General features: G+C 36.6%; 1 protein-coding gene across 4 annotated transcripts in view; it reads left to right on the top strand.

The window, feature by feature from the left end:
• The window catches only part of LOC117405334 (cytoplasmic protein NCK2-like), a 62,928-nt gene that overhangs the window by 30,511 nt on the left and 16,251 nt on the right, over positions 1 to 16,166 (top strand). The window lies entirely within an intron of this gene.

The raw sequence follows: 16,166 nt of genomic DNA, 5'->3' as shown, positions 1-16,166 counted from the left end.
AAGACAGTACAATTAAGTGTGACATACACATTATGGATGCCTCCTGACTTTTTGTTCTCTGAAATTGCTGCAACAGCTACCAGTAGATATCTTCCGCTAAAATACATATATTTGCTGTGTCGTAACAAAGGTGGTTGAAGCTGACTTGACAAGTCGGGAACTGTTAAGGCAGATTGGAGTGTTGGCTGTCAGAAATCTGCATTGTCAGCTGCATCCTGATAGTGTCAGAAATCATTACAAAGGTGGAAAGAATTGTCTGGATCACATTACTGTTTTACATAATGTAGCAGAAAAACCTGACATTTATACATTCATAGAAGAATATCGTTGGTGTCATTAACTTCCACTGGGGCAGAATTACATCTTTGGGACTTGCATACTGTGATCCCTACCTTGTGTAGCATTTTGCACAGAGCAAGTGGAAAACTGTCCTTTCCTTGAAGTTTCCATTTTGTTTCATCAGCTGCCTGATTTTAGATGGCTTTTTTTGATTACTGCTTTTCTGAGTTTGGTATATGAAGTATTGTAACAGCCTTTGTAATAGACTGAGCCATGGATTATTTTGCCTGAGCGGCCCCAGAAGAAATGTGTATAGTATATATTTTGACAAGTTGGTGTTGATCAAATGCTATGTATAGCTGAATAAATTCCCATCTCCCAGTATATGTTCAAATAATATAAAAAAAAAACAAACGGAGGACTGTAGGACAATAAAATGGAATTATAAATGCAATATAACGAATAAACAAGCGTTGAAATCAAGTGAATTCAGCTATCTATCGACCGATTGTAAATGTATTGCAAGGATAGAAATTCCCTGTGTTTCCTCAGCTTTTAAAATGATTATTTACTTATTTAGCAGACACTTTTATCGAAAGCGACCTTACAGAAATTAAACAAAATATATTATTTAAATGTTTCCTATAAGAAGCAAAATAAGGATACTGAGAGATTGGCAGATGAAAAGACATAGCAGACATATAAAAGCAAATGAAGAATTATAAACACATTTATAAAACACAACTAACTGACTTATAAAATAACAACACATCATAACACAGAAACACCCCAGAACAGCCCCAAAACAGCCAGTGTCTTGTTCTTACGCAATTGCCGCACACGCTGCCGGCAGGGAAGATGAATCTGTAGCAATCCTTAATCGGAGGCAGCTGCAAAATGTAACGGAACACCAGATCGTCTTTAGTCACACCTTCATTCTAAAGAGTTTTTGCTTGACATGGCACCTATTCCCTTATCAAATAGCAATAGACAATAAACCTTGTACAGCCTATGACAGCAGTGTTGTTGTTTTTTTTTCCTAGTCTACATTGCAATACAGTGGAAAGCAGTTAGTGGTGGGACGAACATGGTTTTTTTATGTTCGGATATTCGTCCGAGAGAAATATATTCATTTGGAAATTTAGAAAAAGCCATTAAATGAAAAACGTTATTTTAAGTGGAGAGATACGCGGGGGTATATTTATTACGTATGACATTTAAACAAAAAAATCTGAAAGAACAAAAACAGCACTTGCATATACTATTGACATTATGGCAGTACTTCAGGCCTTTTGTAACTAACAAATACCAACCAATAAAGAAATTTAAATGTATTAACATTTCGTTCACAATACGTGTTCAGATAAACTCACCCTTGCGTTTTTCACTTTACAGTCAATATAAAATAAAAGTTCAGTTTTTTTTAAGAATCAGAATTGCGTACATGACTTATGCAATTAGGCAAGCCTGCTTCTTTGTAATGGTGTTACTGGCTGCTGAAAAAACCCTCTCTGAAAATTGGGACAGTGTTGGAAAATGCGAGGCATGTTGCTTCCACCATAAAGCGGGTCTTCTGTGTGCAGTATTTGCAAGTTCTGGGTTGCGTGCTCGTAATCTGGACTCAATTTCTTTATTTATTTTTTTTTGGACATCAGAAAGAAACTTAAGCATTGTAAATTGGGGATCGAGAACAACTGTTAGCAAGACGTTGTTAATTTATTTTGTCAAAATAATTCCACATGTCAGACTGAGGCCTTTTGCCACTTGCCATATTGCAACGTCTGAATGAAGTGTAAGAGCAAACACACATGATGCTTATTTCCGGCTGTTTTCAACAATGTAATTTCTCGCAGCAGACACTAACATTTTATTACAGTAGCCTATTACTAAAATAAACCCTGCATTATGTACTTTTTACTTTGCAAAAAAAACAATACTAAAAAAAGCACAATATGCATTTCTGAAAAATACAAATACTTTATTTTCATGTTCGAATACATGTAAAAAACATATTCATTCGGATATACAGATATTTTTCCCACCCCTAAAAGCAATATAGAATCAACATACCGTTCATTACTAGCATATTTTCTAATACCAGATGCCAGAATAAATCTTCATATAGTGCAGGGATGGAAATAAGACACTCATAGCAATTTGAGCTATTTCAGGTTTTAATTATCAGTAAATTGTACTGATAATTTACTGTATCTTATTGACTTAAACTGAATTGATTGATTTTGTTTTTTTCTGTACAGTATTGCCTGAAGTAATTACATTTGTAGTCTCATGTTCATGACTATTTTCAGGTATACTGAGTAAATTCATTTCCACTGCACCTGCACTGACTAATCTATATACTGTAGTAGTTTTGTCCTGTCGCTTTATTATTATTATTATTATTATTATTATTATTATTATTATTATTATTATTTATTTCTTAGCAGACGCCCTTATCCAGGGCGACTTACAATTGTTACAAGATAACACATTATTTTTACATACAATTACCCATTTTACAGTTGGGTTTTTACTGGAGCAATCTAGGTAAAGTACCTTGCTCAAGGGTACAGCAGCAGTGTCCCCACCGGGGATTGAACCCACAACCCTCTGGTCAAGAGTCCAGAGCCCTAACCACTACTCCACAGTGCTGCCCATAGAGAAAAAGATGGGGGAAATAGCTGTGGTATGCTTTTGCTGTGCAGTTGTGGTAAAGGATTTGCAGTTACTGTATTTTACATTTCTTTCACCTCCTGAAGGACAACTACTAACCCCATCAAAAGAAGAGAGCACATCCACCAGCACCTACATGCCACACTGCTGGAACCAATCCCAGTCTGACCTACAGAGTGGAGATTAAAAGATGCAAAGCATTCACATATTGTAATTGCACCCTGGTATTGAAAACTGAGCCACCACAGCAACCACATGCGTTTGTCTAAAATAACCTTTCAGTGTTTTGTCCATATGAGCTTTAGTGCTCATATGGACGAAAGGATTGAAAACCATCATTAGTGAGCCTGACGCTTATGAGCATCTTATTTAGTCACAGAGCCCTTGTAATGTAAATCAGCAATTCAGCTATGTGAAACGGTGACTGTCGTTCACAAAGTAAAATAAAGTATACTTCATAGTGAAACAATGTCATCGGAGCGGGTTGGAGAAGCATGGTTTTTTATTATTTATTTTTTTTATACTTGATCCCAGATATAGCAGCTTTTCTGATCCTTTTGTTTGGCAGTGAAAAGAACTGCGAGCAGATTTTCAGCACTGCAGTTTGGGGTTACTGTTTTGAACTGCTTACACGGCTAATCTGTCCGTTTACAATTATTTCCACTTTTAACACTTTTAGCAGGGCTGTTACTTTCAGGCAGATATGACATAAAGTTGGAGTGGTGCCTAGTTACTGTATTTAAATAGTACTAACAGTACTGTTATGAATCTGACAGCTACCATAATACACTCTTCAGTCCTTGGAGTCATTCTTACAGGGCCTCTGAGAAATCTGCTGCTCGCTATACTAAACTCTTCTTTGGTTTCAAAGTTCCTGTGGGATTAAACTCAATTTTTCTTAGTAATATGCAACAGAATGCAGCCACCATTTGGATGTTCACTGCATGGATTAAATTACCTACTGTATTCTTTCGGCAGCAAAGGTTTTGGGGAGTAGCACAGTAGACCTAATGGCCTAAAAGATCATACAGTAGGTTCAGAGCTCGCTAAATAGAAATCCACAAACTGTATCAACTACGCCACAGCTTTGTGAGGGGCTGATTTTGTATTGTATTTTTTTTTTTTTATAAGTGCTGTACGGATGAATAAGGCATCACATTTGATCTGTGGATTATAACACCACCACAAACCTTGTCAAAGAACAAAAAAGGTGTAGCTTTCTTCCCAAATACTTGAAACCAGACTTTTTCATGGTGGTGTGAAAGCTTAGTTTTCTAATTTAGCATACATAAGATCATGGAACTTTGGTCTGAAAAGGTGTTATGGGTATGAAGCCATATTGGGTTATTTCTTTAAGCTCTTTAGCTACTGTAAATGGGGATGTTCTTAATGAAAAACCGTCACCTCCAGATAGATGATCTAAATGATCTCTTCTCAAAAAGGTAATGGCAGAATTTGCTGTCTTTGTACCAATCTAGTGTTCCAGTCTAATTACACAGAATCTAATGGCAAGGACACAGTGCCCCAGCATTAGTTTATACTCCAAATTACATGACTTTCTTTTAGCATTTTCCAGAAGGGAAAAAGTGAACAGCCTGGACCATTGGTGACTTACTCCTATTAAACAAGGCCTTCTAATAGCTCAGTATACCTGTTTTTACTTTTTTGGTAGTGCTACAGAGGAAATCAGTGACTTTAACAAGCCTGTAGGTTTCTCTGTAGGGTTATCTGCTTTTAAATCAGCAGGGGGAGGGTGGGGGTTTGAGAAAGAATTGATCTGGATCTGAAAATGGGGAGATTATCTTAATGGCAGTGTTGATGATGGAGATTTACTGTACTGAAAATGTTATTCATGTGGCCTAGATACAATAGTATCTATCCCTACTCTGTTGAACCCATGTAATGTGGTGAGTAAGATAATTTTAAAAGACACAGAGGGGAGGAAAACTGATTCATTCACTGAGGGAGTGGGCAGTGTTGGAAATGTTATGTCTCTTATCCATTCATTCAAGAAGAGTAGAAATCATCTTGCGGCAAGTTAGTTTCCAGCAAGTCTTGCTCTTGTGACAGTTTTCTCAGTGGATTGACAGAAGAGCTCTGCTGTATGAATCTGGAAGTAGTGCTGAAATGTAAGGTTAAGAGAATGGTGAACAGTGGTACTGGTAGATGCCAGTGATAATAAAATGTGTTGCAGTAAAAAAAAAAAAAAAAAAAAAACTCAAGCGTTTCGACTATGATGTCATCCATAGCAGCATAATAGCTGCAAATAATTTTGTTTTCCATGATTTATTGTTTGTTTAGGAATATATTACTGTAATGGTAAAGGAAAAACAATTCACTGGAGAAACTGTCCAGTAAATTTCTAAAGTATACCTCTCTTTGGCCTTTAGAAATGAAAGAACAGACAGAAGGCATGCAAAGATACAGCTTGCACAATTACATTTTCATTTAGGCCTAATTATTTATTTTTTATAGCATCTGATCTTTATTTAAAGTATTATGTAAACCTACATTTTGGGGGGGCATGTTGTATGAGCACGATGGATTTACTATGCTAGTGTTTCCTACTTTCTTTTTATCCCCTCACTTTATGAATGCACTTTCCATTGTTTCTGTGAGTCCTCGTGTCTTACCAGAGCGATGTGGTTTCCTCAAGGGGTCCTCTGTAAATGGAAGATATATTATCCAGAGTAATTTGCTTCACATTAACTCTGAATAATAATTTACAAGCAGCTTTCACATCTGTAAAATATGTTTGGCTCCAGTATGTTTAATTAAAAGGGAATTGACAAATCCATTTTAATTTTGCATTTCCCCTGACAAGGAAGTACAAATGTATTATATCTGGGTGAGCTCTATGATGAACACTGCTTTTATACACAGGAAGATAGCACTATGATGTGATTGATTGTTTGTTTGTTTGTTTGTTTGTTTGTTTTTTGTTTTATTTATTAAACAAAATGTCAATTTTTGGGTTCGATTTTTAAATGGCTTTTATTTAATTAAAAATATTTATAAATAATACTTTCCATCTTACAGTACTGACAGAAAACACAGCCTTCTAATTGAACTGTTTTAGCTCACATGTGCATCACAGCTTTGTGTCTGTCACCACAGTGTGGTTATTAGTCACTGTTCCAACTTGGTAATAATATAATTTTTCTGGTAAATCAAAAGCGAAGTTTGACATAAGGTATGGAAATTGAGCCTACAGGAAAAAAGTATCTGTAAAACCACAAATTAAAAAAAGGTCTAAGTGCATTTCCAGCATTTTGCTAATCCAAACTGATATTTAGCAAGTCTCCTCCCTGAAGTATCTGCAAAGCCATCACTTACAGTACTGTACAGTGGTCCCACAGACAGGAGAAGGACAGGAAGGCCTGCTTTCTGATTAAATTATACAATTTTACTTTTACCCTTGTTTTCCATTCGGTCATTTCAAATGGTCGGGCAAATTAGCAAAAAATACTCCACAAATATATTAAATGGAACTCAGGTGCTGCGCTGCTTTCCCATTTTGTTTCTGAAACTACCATGAGCTAGCATAAAGCAAGACCATCAGTTGGCTTATTGTTAGTGTTTACAATATACAAGCAAGTTATAATGTCAACTGTGAAAAACACACCACCTTGTTTTAATATTAAATATTAAATATTAAATGCAGTGTGTGTTTTTGGAATCCCACCAAGGCACAGATGAACCGTGGTTGCATGTACAGTATCAGTTATTTTGCGGCATTTCATCTGTTAGTGGGGAACAGTGAAAATGTTACAAAATGTTAAATAAAACGGGCTAAAATTGGATTTTAATACCAACGGGACTGTACCCTTTTAAGCAGTACAATTGCTAATTGGAATGACCTCTAAATTATTTGGGGTGTTTGCTTTGTTTGGCAGAAGGTTTTTCTTACAAACACTGGTCAGCTGTATCTTTGTGAACCCAGGATCATCGAATCCCCTCCAGAGACAACACATGTGACATTGGATATGAGCCATCGGCAGCAAAGGGCCATTAGTTTCATTGGTGTTTTTTCCCTTGGAATTACTTAGAAACCTTATACGTAGAACTGCAGTTACTACCTTTCAGATTTTCTGTTTTATTTATTATTATTATTTGTTTATTTAGCAGACGCCTTTATCCAAGGCGACTTACAGAGACTAGGGTGTGTGAACTATGCATCAGCTGCAGAGTCACTTACAATTACATCTCACCCGAAAGACGGAGCACAAGGAGGTTAAGTGACTTGCTCAGGGTCACACAATGAGTCAGTGGCTGAGGTGGGATTTGAACTGGGGACCTCCTGGTTAAAAGCCCTTTTCTTTAACCACTGGACCACACACCCTCCTTTTATGAGTGCAACCTTGTGATTCACAGATCTATTGTAATACTAGAAGCTCAGAGATCATACTGTTTTACTGTGTGCGTTTATTTGGCAGTTTTACATTGTTAACGTCCCTAATGTAAATCTCGTAGTCCTGGTTTTGTACTTTCGTTTTTACATTATGCGCTATGCAGGGGGGGTAAGTTGTAATTCTGACTGGTAAAATTCCAACCTGTATAGGTATATTTCTGCAAATTCTTTCCCATCTATCCCACATTTTTTTTTTGTAAACTACTCTTATTTTCAAAGCATCTTATTCCAGCAGTTAAGCAACCATCCATGTCCACAGCATTTCCATTGATTTGCTCTATGGGATGCTTGCCATGTCCTTAACTCTAGAATACTGTCAAAGCTAATTTTGAAAAACATTCAACTACAAAAAATACGTGTAATTTCCTGAAAAATTAATTAAAGCAGCATGAAATATAAACTGTTAAAACTGAACACCCAAATTCTAGGGACCAGTTCCACAAATAAGGTTGTTTTTAAATTGAATTCTGTCAGGTTACATATTTCAGAACTGAAAAGTAGGCAGCTCAGTTGAATTCAAGGTCTCCATTCCATATTTAAGTTAAGTTAAATTAAATTCAAGCTTCCAATTTAATTCACTGACTAAGCCTCTTTCCTTGAAAGAACTTGACAGTTTTGTATTTTTCAGGTTTTATGCAAATGCTCACTCACCTTCAGGGTACAAAGACCAGCAACGTGCTGTGTTTAATCCTCAAGGTCTGTGAAACTGAATAATCAGAATGGGAAATACGCAATTACAAATTGTCAAACTTCTCCTGAGTGAAGCTCAGCTGCTTGTGAGCATAGCTTTAATAATTCAGTTTAAAGTAACATCCCATGTAAAATGGGAGCTGTAACTTTGAACATAATTTATATTACTTGAACATTGTTGTAAATAGGTCATTTTCAGATCATAGGAAGCAGGGAGAAAACTGACAGGTAGCTCTGAAACTCAAAACGTTTCCAGGAAACCATACAATCCAGAGAGCCAGCTCTCTACTAATAATAGCAATTAACAGACCCTGGACTGGGACTTATTACTTTTGATGAATGGTGGAAATAGATGGTTTGTAAAATGCTCTTTACTCTTAAAAACAAAAATCTGATTTATATGAACAATAAGCTTCCACTAACACCATTGTGTACACCATTGTAAGCCTCATGAAAGTATACAGCTGAGAAATAGTTCATGATACTATGTTATCCATACTTTTCACCTGGAAACCAAACAAAACCCCCAAAATACCCTGCCTTGAGAAAACAGATGTTAAGAGGAGAAAACAAGGGTATCTGCAGCTGCTTTTGAAGAAGCGTTGGATTGATTTACATGTAGACTGATTCAAGGTTTTCAAACTGCCTGTTGCTGTCGCTGACATCAGAAGTTTGAGATATACAGTAGTAGTTTAGTATCAAGGCAGAGGGGCCAACAGAGTTGACATCACTTCATGGACTGTCAAAAGATCAGTCCACAACACCTGTGAATTTAGGGGAGGGAGATATACTTTGGACTGGTCTGAAAAACATATAGCCAAGCATTGTGTATCCCATCTGTCTGAACTGAAGGAAATATGCAAGACAGAATGGGCCCCGATTTCACCAACAAGATGGAACATACTGTACTGGTTAAGAATTATCATAAATGTCTGAAAGCCATAATAAAAGCAAAAGGAGGACACCTGAAATACTAAAGCAGGGGTGCCAATGCTTTTCTAATGTATGGATACTTTAATTTGTTTGTTTTTTTATAAAGATTAGTTGCTAAATTACTAGAAATTGTGTATTTAGCTTTTTGTTTTATTAAAAAGTAGATCAAGTTTACTAAATGCTTGTCCTTGATCTGTTACCTCAAATTCTGGTAGGGTACCAATACTTTAGTCTGCGATAGTGAGTGAGTGTGCGTGTGTGTGTGTCTCTCTCTCTCTCTCTCTCTCTCTCTCTCTCTCTCTCTCTCTCTCTCTCTCTCTCTCTCTCTCTCTCTCTCTCTCTCTCTCTCTCTCTCTCTCTCTCTCTCTCTCTCTCTCTCTCTCTCTCTCTCTCTCTCTCTCTCTCTCTCTCTCTCTATTTTATATATATATATATATATATATATATATATATATATATATATATATATATACAGCTCTGGAAAAAATTAAGAGACCACTGCGAAATTATCAGTTTCTCTGGTTTTACTATTTATAAGTATGTGTTTGGGTAAAATGAACATTTTTGTTTTATTCTATAAACTACTGACAACATTTCTCCCAAATTCCAAATAAAAATATTGTCATTTAGAGCATTTATTTGCAGAAAATGACAACTGGTCAAAATAACAAAAAAGATGCAGTGTTGTCAGACCTCGAATAATGTAAAGAAAATAAGTTCATATTCATTTTTAAACAACTTAGGAAGAGTTTTAACTTAGGAAGAGTTCAGAAATCAATATTTGGTGGAATAACCCTGATTTTCAATCACAGCTTTCATGCGTCTTGGCATGCTCTCCACCAGTCTTTCACATGTTGGGTGACTTTATGCCACTCCTGGCGCAAAAATTCAAGCAGCTCAGCTTTGTTTGATGGCTTGTTACCATCCATCTTCCTCTTGATCACATTCCAGAGGTTTTCAGTGGGGTTCAGGTCTGGAGATTGGGCTGGCCATGACAGGGCCTTGATCTGGTGGTCCTCCATCCACACTGTGCTTGAAAATCAGGGTTATTCCACCAAATATTGATTTCTAAACTCTTCCTAAGTTAAATCATTAGTATTGTGTTGTTTAAAAATGAATATGAACTTATTTTCTTTGCATTATTCGAGGTCTGACAGCATCTTTTTTGTTATTTTGACCAGTTGTCATTTTCTGCAAATAAATGCTCTAAATGACAATATTTTTATTTGGAATTTGGGAGAAATGTTGTCAGTAGTTTGTAGAATAAAACAGAAATGTTCATTTTACCCAAACACATACCTATAAATAGTAAAACCAGAGAAACTGATAATTTTGCAGTGGTCTCTTAATTTTTTCCAGAGCTATATATATATATATATATATATATATATAAATATATATAAAATCAGGGCTCCTGATTTTCCATTCTTGGGAATGGCAAATTCCGTTTTTCAAAATGACCAATTCCGTTTTTTCAGTTTTTACCAATTTATTAAGAATTAACAACGTTATTTGAACATAAATAACATTTTTACATTAAAAATCTATTTAATTATTATTATTTTTTTATTTAAGTTCCTGACAGAGTAGATTTCAGGAAAAATTTATCTTAAAGCAGTCCACTAGTAACAATGTACTGTAGGTCAGTCAACAAATAAAGGTGTTTTGAAAAAAAACAGCTTATTGCTGGCATTACAATATACAGACTAGTGAGAAACAAGGAACATTATTACAGGAATATACCATTTTTCTACAATTACAAATTAAATACAGTGTTCAGGACACTTCAACTAGTTTATTCAATTTAAGGGGGCCAGATTGGAAAAAAGTTAGGAGTAGGCGGGCATTTTACTCTGCACATTTTTAAGCAATAATAAATATTACATAACTTAATGTTCATATATTGAACACGACTTACACTTTGGCGATCGTTTTTTTTCTCAGGTGCTTTTCACTTTTCTGTATATACAACTCCAAAATGATTCCACAGAATAGAACTCACAAAACAGCTAGTTGCTTTTTTAAACAACTCGACTCACACAGCACACAGGCAGCGCCGCAGCAGAGACAGATAGCACATCAGCGTAATGCCCACAGAACCACCTGTTTTCTCATTATCCAATGATCTAAATAAACATACAAAAACGTTTTTTACAAGCGTCATCGCTGGGCTTCTGGGTAGTGTAGTTTTCAATGCAATCCATTATTTTTTATAGGAGAATAACAGCGGTAAAAGACTGTTTACACAGTTTTTTTTCCTTTTTTTCCCTTTTTTATAAAGGTGCAGTTGCAAAGCACAATTCCATTCCCAAAATGCCAATTCCGTTCCCAATGCCTAATTCCGTGATTCCGCGATCATGGAAAATCAGTAGCCCTATATATATATATATATATATATATATATATATATATATATATATATATATATATATATATATATATATATATATGTGTGTTGCATACAATATGAGAAAGATTTAATATGCTGTTATTTGTTTCTGTTTATGTTTAACAGCTACATTGAAATCTGCAAGATTAGAAAAAAAAGTACTGGAAAGCTTTGGATCATGGACATGACATCATTACACTAGTGCTTAATTATCCATTTCATATGCACTATCACATGATATACTCTGCATATACTGAAGTGTGTTTTGAACAGTTTTAACAGCATTCTCTAAATCCAGTGATCTTACTCCATCTGCTTCTATTTTAAGATTTTAAGATTGTTAGTAAGACAGTGCTATGTTTAGGCAGTTTCTTATGTTCTATAACTATAGACTGTTTCAGTAAAAGATGGGTATGCATTTAAAGACTGTGACTACATATCTACATAAGTGGTGTGTATTTGCATGCTGTACAATATGTTTCTTGATCTCTGCAACTCACTTTAGTGCTCCCCTGAGACCATATTTAAATGTCAATAACTATATAAAATGGATGTAATTTACTGTACTAAGCATTACATTTAAAATGTTATGCTCTATTCTCATCTAACAACTGCTCAGCTGTAGACCCAAATTCTGCTTGTCTGTTCCTGCATCCCAATGCAGCCCTGCTTGATTACAGTATGCATAGAGATTTGTTGCAGAGTATGTTTAGTCTGATGAAGCTTTATCAGCGGCTGTTAACGGAGCTCAGACACATTTATGCAATTCCAGTAATCTGAGTTACAGTATGCAGCCTGGCTTGCTGGAGGGTGGTTATGAATCCTGGGGAATCACAGCGGCAATGCAATAGTGCTCTGCAGTAGGAGGCTTTTTATTTCCTTTAGCTTTTTGTTTGATTGTTTGATTTTGTGAACAGCTTTGTCAATACAGATAATGCACTAATCTAAATCCATAATGAGCTTAGTACTGTAGCTACTGTATTTGAATCTTCCTTAATTCACTGTGTGTCTCTGTCCTATGTGATGCAATTCCAGTAATTTGATTTCTGCTTTTAAGGATGTAGAGTATTATTAACCTAGCACTTTTTAAATAACTGTTTTTGACAAAGGATCTGATTTTACAAATGTAAACACTACTTAGGCCCTATGCGCACTAGGCCTTTAAACCATATTAGTTGCCTTTAAACCATCTTAAAAGTGCTAAATACGGTTAGCGTCCACATTACGCAGCATTTAATACTGTACTCGAGAACTGGACTCGAGACCACCTCAGGGGGTAGTCTCTAGTCCGGTTCTAAATTGGATCAATAGTGTGGTTTGTCAGAAGTGTGGATGCTGTAATACCGAACTCCATTTATTGTGTATCCTCCATTATCCCAAAATGCTTTGTGATATGTTTGGCTAAATACTCAGAACAGGCACCTGAAGGACTGTCTGTCAGTGTCTGCACTAGGTATTCATTTTTATGATTAAAATCTGTCCGGACATTTCTGTTAAACCTAGTGGAGAAAATAACAAAAGTACAGCGTTAAATTAGGCGACTGCAAAAATTAAATGTGAGTTAAAAGTAGGATCGGGGATGAACAATTTGTCAGCTCTGTTTGAAATAAAATTAAGGGGACCACATTTAGGCTCAGGCACTATCTTCTGTCAAAAAGGATGGTTGTCAATAAGGCTTATATTTTGCTCCCCGAAATATTAGAATTAATATTCAAACAGCACGACCTGCACAAAGTCAAGTTTGAGGTACCAATATTCCACCTGTGTGACCATTTGACTGCAGGTGCAAATAAATATTTCCTGTGAATGGGACACACCATCCAACACAGAGTACTTCAGAGTAGAGTCATAAAACCGAGGGAAAAAAACATGGGCGGGAGGGTTTCTTTGTAGTGTTGTACCTTCAAAGTTAAAGAAAAGTTAAGAAATTAACTCAAGGGCAGTGGGCTACTGTAACTATTTATAATGTATTTGCCACACCATTGGGGTCTACATAAAATGAGGTGTAACCAATACGTGTACAGTTAAACTTGCAGTGCACGCCCATGCAAAAAAAATGGAAATGAGCCAAACTGACAAATATTGATCCTCTAACAGATTGGAGGCAGTGGTACATTTTTCAGGGTCGCTCATTTTGTTACAGTAGATGTTCAGCGAACTGTCCAAACAGATTAGAAAAGTGTTCTCTGTTTTTGACCTCTGAGATGCCTGTCCAGAGATGATAAAATGTATTTGATACGCACAGTTTAAAGGGTTTTATATCTTTGTGGAAAGTTTTGGTTTGGTCTAACATGGATGGTAGTTTATGGAAGGTATTCTGTGTATATAGGGGGGTTGACTAATACACAAGTAAAAAAAAAAATAAAAAAAAAAACCTTTAATGTCTGCAAAAGTCCTGGCCGGTGTGTGGTTACTACAATCGCTGTCTGTACATAGGGGAGCACTGTGCAGGCATGCATTCAGTGCGCAAGGCAGTCTGCTGGGAGGGACTGCCTAGCTTTGAGGCTTGCTCACTGCCGCTTGTTTGTTATTTTTCTTTATCAATAGTTTGTATTAGCGCTTGAAAAGAAATAAAGTTTAGTTAAGATCAGGTTAACTTAGTTCAGAGAGAACGGCCTTATTCTGTTTCACTGAACATGCTTTTATGATTCACTGCACTGCCGCTGTGTACCTGCATTGCCGTGCCTATCTTACCCTTGTGGATTACAAACGAATGAAGATTTAATTTGGATGCGAAACTCAGACGAGCTCATTGCTACACTTCTCTCAAATGGGTGAGAAACACAGTTTAATCATTTTTTCTTGCTGGACGGCTAACTTGGATATTATTTTTTAAATATGCATATTTTTTGCTACTGAGCTTGTAGCCCACGTCTTTTTTTTGTTTTTGTTGTTTTTGTTGATTAATTTAAACAAACAGAACATTGCAACCTTAAGGTCAATTAATTAATGGGGGATGAAGTTTAAATGTACGCTCTTCAGTTAATATTATTCAATCTGAATGAATTGTTTGTTGTGGTTGTTGCATTGAATTGCACGCGCTTGCTTGTACAAGTGCTGTGTTTTTGTTTTTTTTTGCTTGATTTCATATCCTTATTGGAGTGCAAATAGCCTAGTTTTTCTTGTGTTAAGCAAATAGTACAAGTTATCTGTGTTTTTTCGCTGTCTTCTGTATTTTTATTATTTTAGATATTCTTATATTTGGAACAGTAACTAGTTCTAATTTCTGGGAACATATATAGTTGGCTATAGGCTAAGGGCTGATTTGTTACAGCGTGACCCTGCAGCAGAGTGCTTCTGTGGAAACAACGCACCTCCACTGACATTGTTGTGGGCAAATCCTTGTTGCCCTCGTTGCCAGAGCAAATGCTTCTAATTTCTCTCAAATCAAAACGCAAACATCTCAAGATTTGGCGAAAACGATTCCTTAACATTGTCTATATATAAAAAAAATGAATCCCACTTTTGTTTACATCCAAGAGCTGTCACGTAAAACACGGACGCAGTTTCATTGAATTAGTTAGACCACACCACCTCCCACATTCGATTGAAATACATACAAACAAACAAACAAATAAAAAAAATGTACTGTATTGTAATACGCATCAAAATGGACGCATCTGGTAGTTCTAGGTAGAAGTGCTTATAAAGTTGTTACAAATCTGCTGCTCAAACGCCGTCAGGATATCTAATACATATATTTAGGAAAACTAACGCCTCAAGTGCACTCTAACAGTTTCGATTTCAGGAGTTAATTTTTGTTTTCTCTAAACTTACCATCTGTTTCAATAACAAATGAAGAAAGGAAAAAAAAATGTATACCCGAATCTCGCCCTCACAATGGGGGGCTCGACTTTTACACAAGGTCGACTTCTACTCGAGCAAATACGGTAAGCCTCTGCAGTCTTCTGAGTGAAGGTGTACTGTAAAATGCTTCTGCCTGGCCTGTATACAATGTTTTATTGTACTGACATGCATGCAAGCCAGTTGGGCGGTAGCGACTGGCATTCTGGCAATTTACCACAGTCAATACTTCACTATCACAGTTCATGTAAAATGTTATCAGTCACAAAACACCATTTGGGAAAACAGTGCAAACCTTTTTGCTTCCTGAGTTTAACAGGGCTTGATGTAATTTATAACCTCCTCCTGCTACAAGCAGTGGCAAGAGCCTTCCTAATGTATTTGGCTCACAGAGTGACATGAAGGTATACCTATTATTGGTATAATAAGGCCTGAAAAAGTGCACATGATTGATTTCCATTACATGAGAGTAGGTGTTAAAACTTCCTGCTGATATTGGACTCAGCTCTTGCCAAGATAAGCACCAACTAAGACATAGCTTCTTTTACTGTAAACTAATGTGATCTATCTGCGTTTCCTTCCATCTGATGATGTAGATATCCTTCTGCCTGGTGTTGATGGCTGAAGTTTAATACTGGCTCCAGGGATCAGCCTATTTTACCTCCCTGGTGCATCGTCGCACACAACGGCTGCAATGCTGGCTCCAGGGATCAAACACTGTGCGGCCTCCCTAGTGCATCAGCATGACAACCGTCTGGACTTCTCTGGGGTCTTCAAGTGGGCACCTTCCATCTTCGGTGTCTCCTCGACTAGCCCACGACACCTTAAGAGGGCTCAACAGTGATTCTGGCATCCCAGCATCACCCCCCTCCGTCTCCCACTCAGCTAAGCCCAGCTTACTTACCTTCCTTTACATCGACGTTGCTTTCTTTCTACGATGCTTGAGGTCCCCAACCAGAATCTTTCCGTCTCAACCACAGCCAGTTG

This window comes from Acipenser ruthenus, chromosome 9, assembly GCF_902713425.1.
Source record: "Acipenser ruthenus chromosome 9, fAciRut3.2 maternal haplotype, whole genome shotgun sequence".
Classification (NCBI taxonomy): Eukaryota; Metazoa; Chordata; class Actinopteri; order Acipenseriformes; family Acipenseridae; genus Acipenser; species Acipenser ruthenus.
This window is presented reverse-complemented; position numbering and strand designations above follow the sequence as displayed.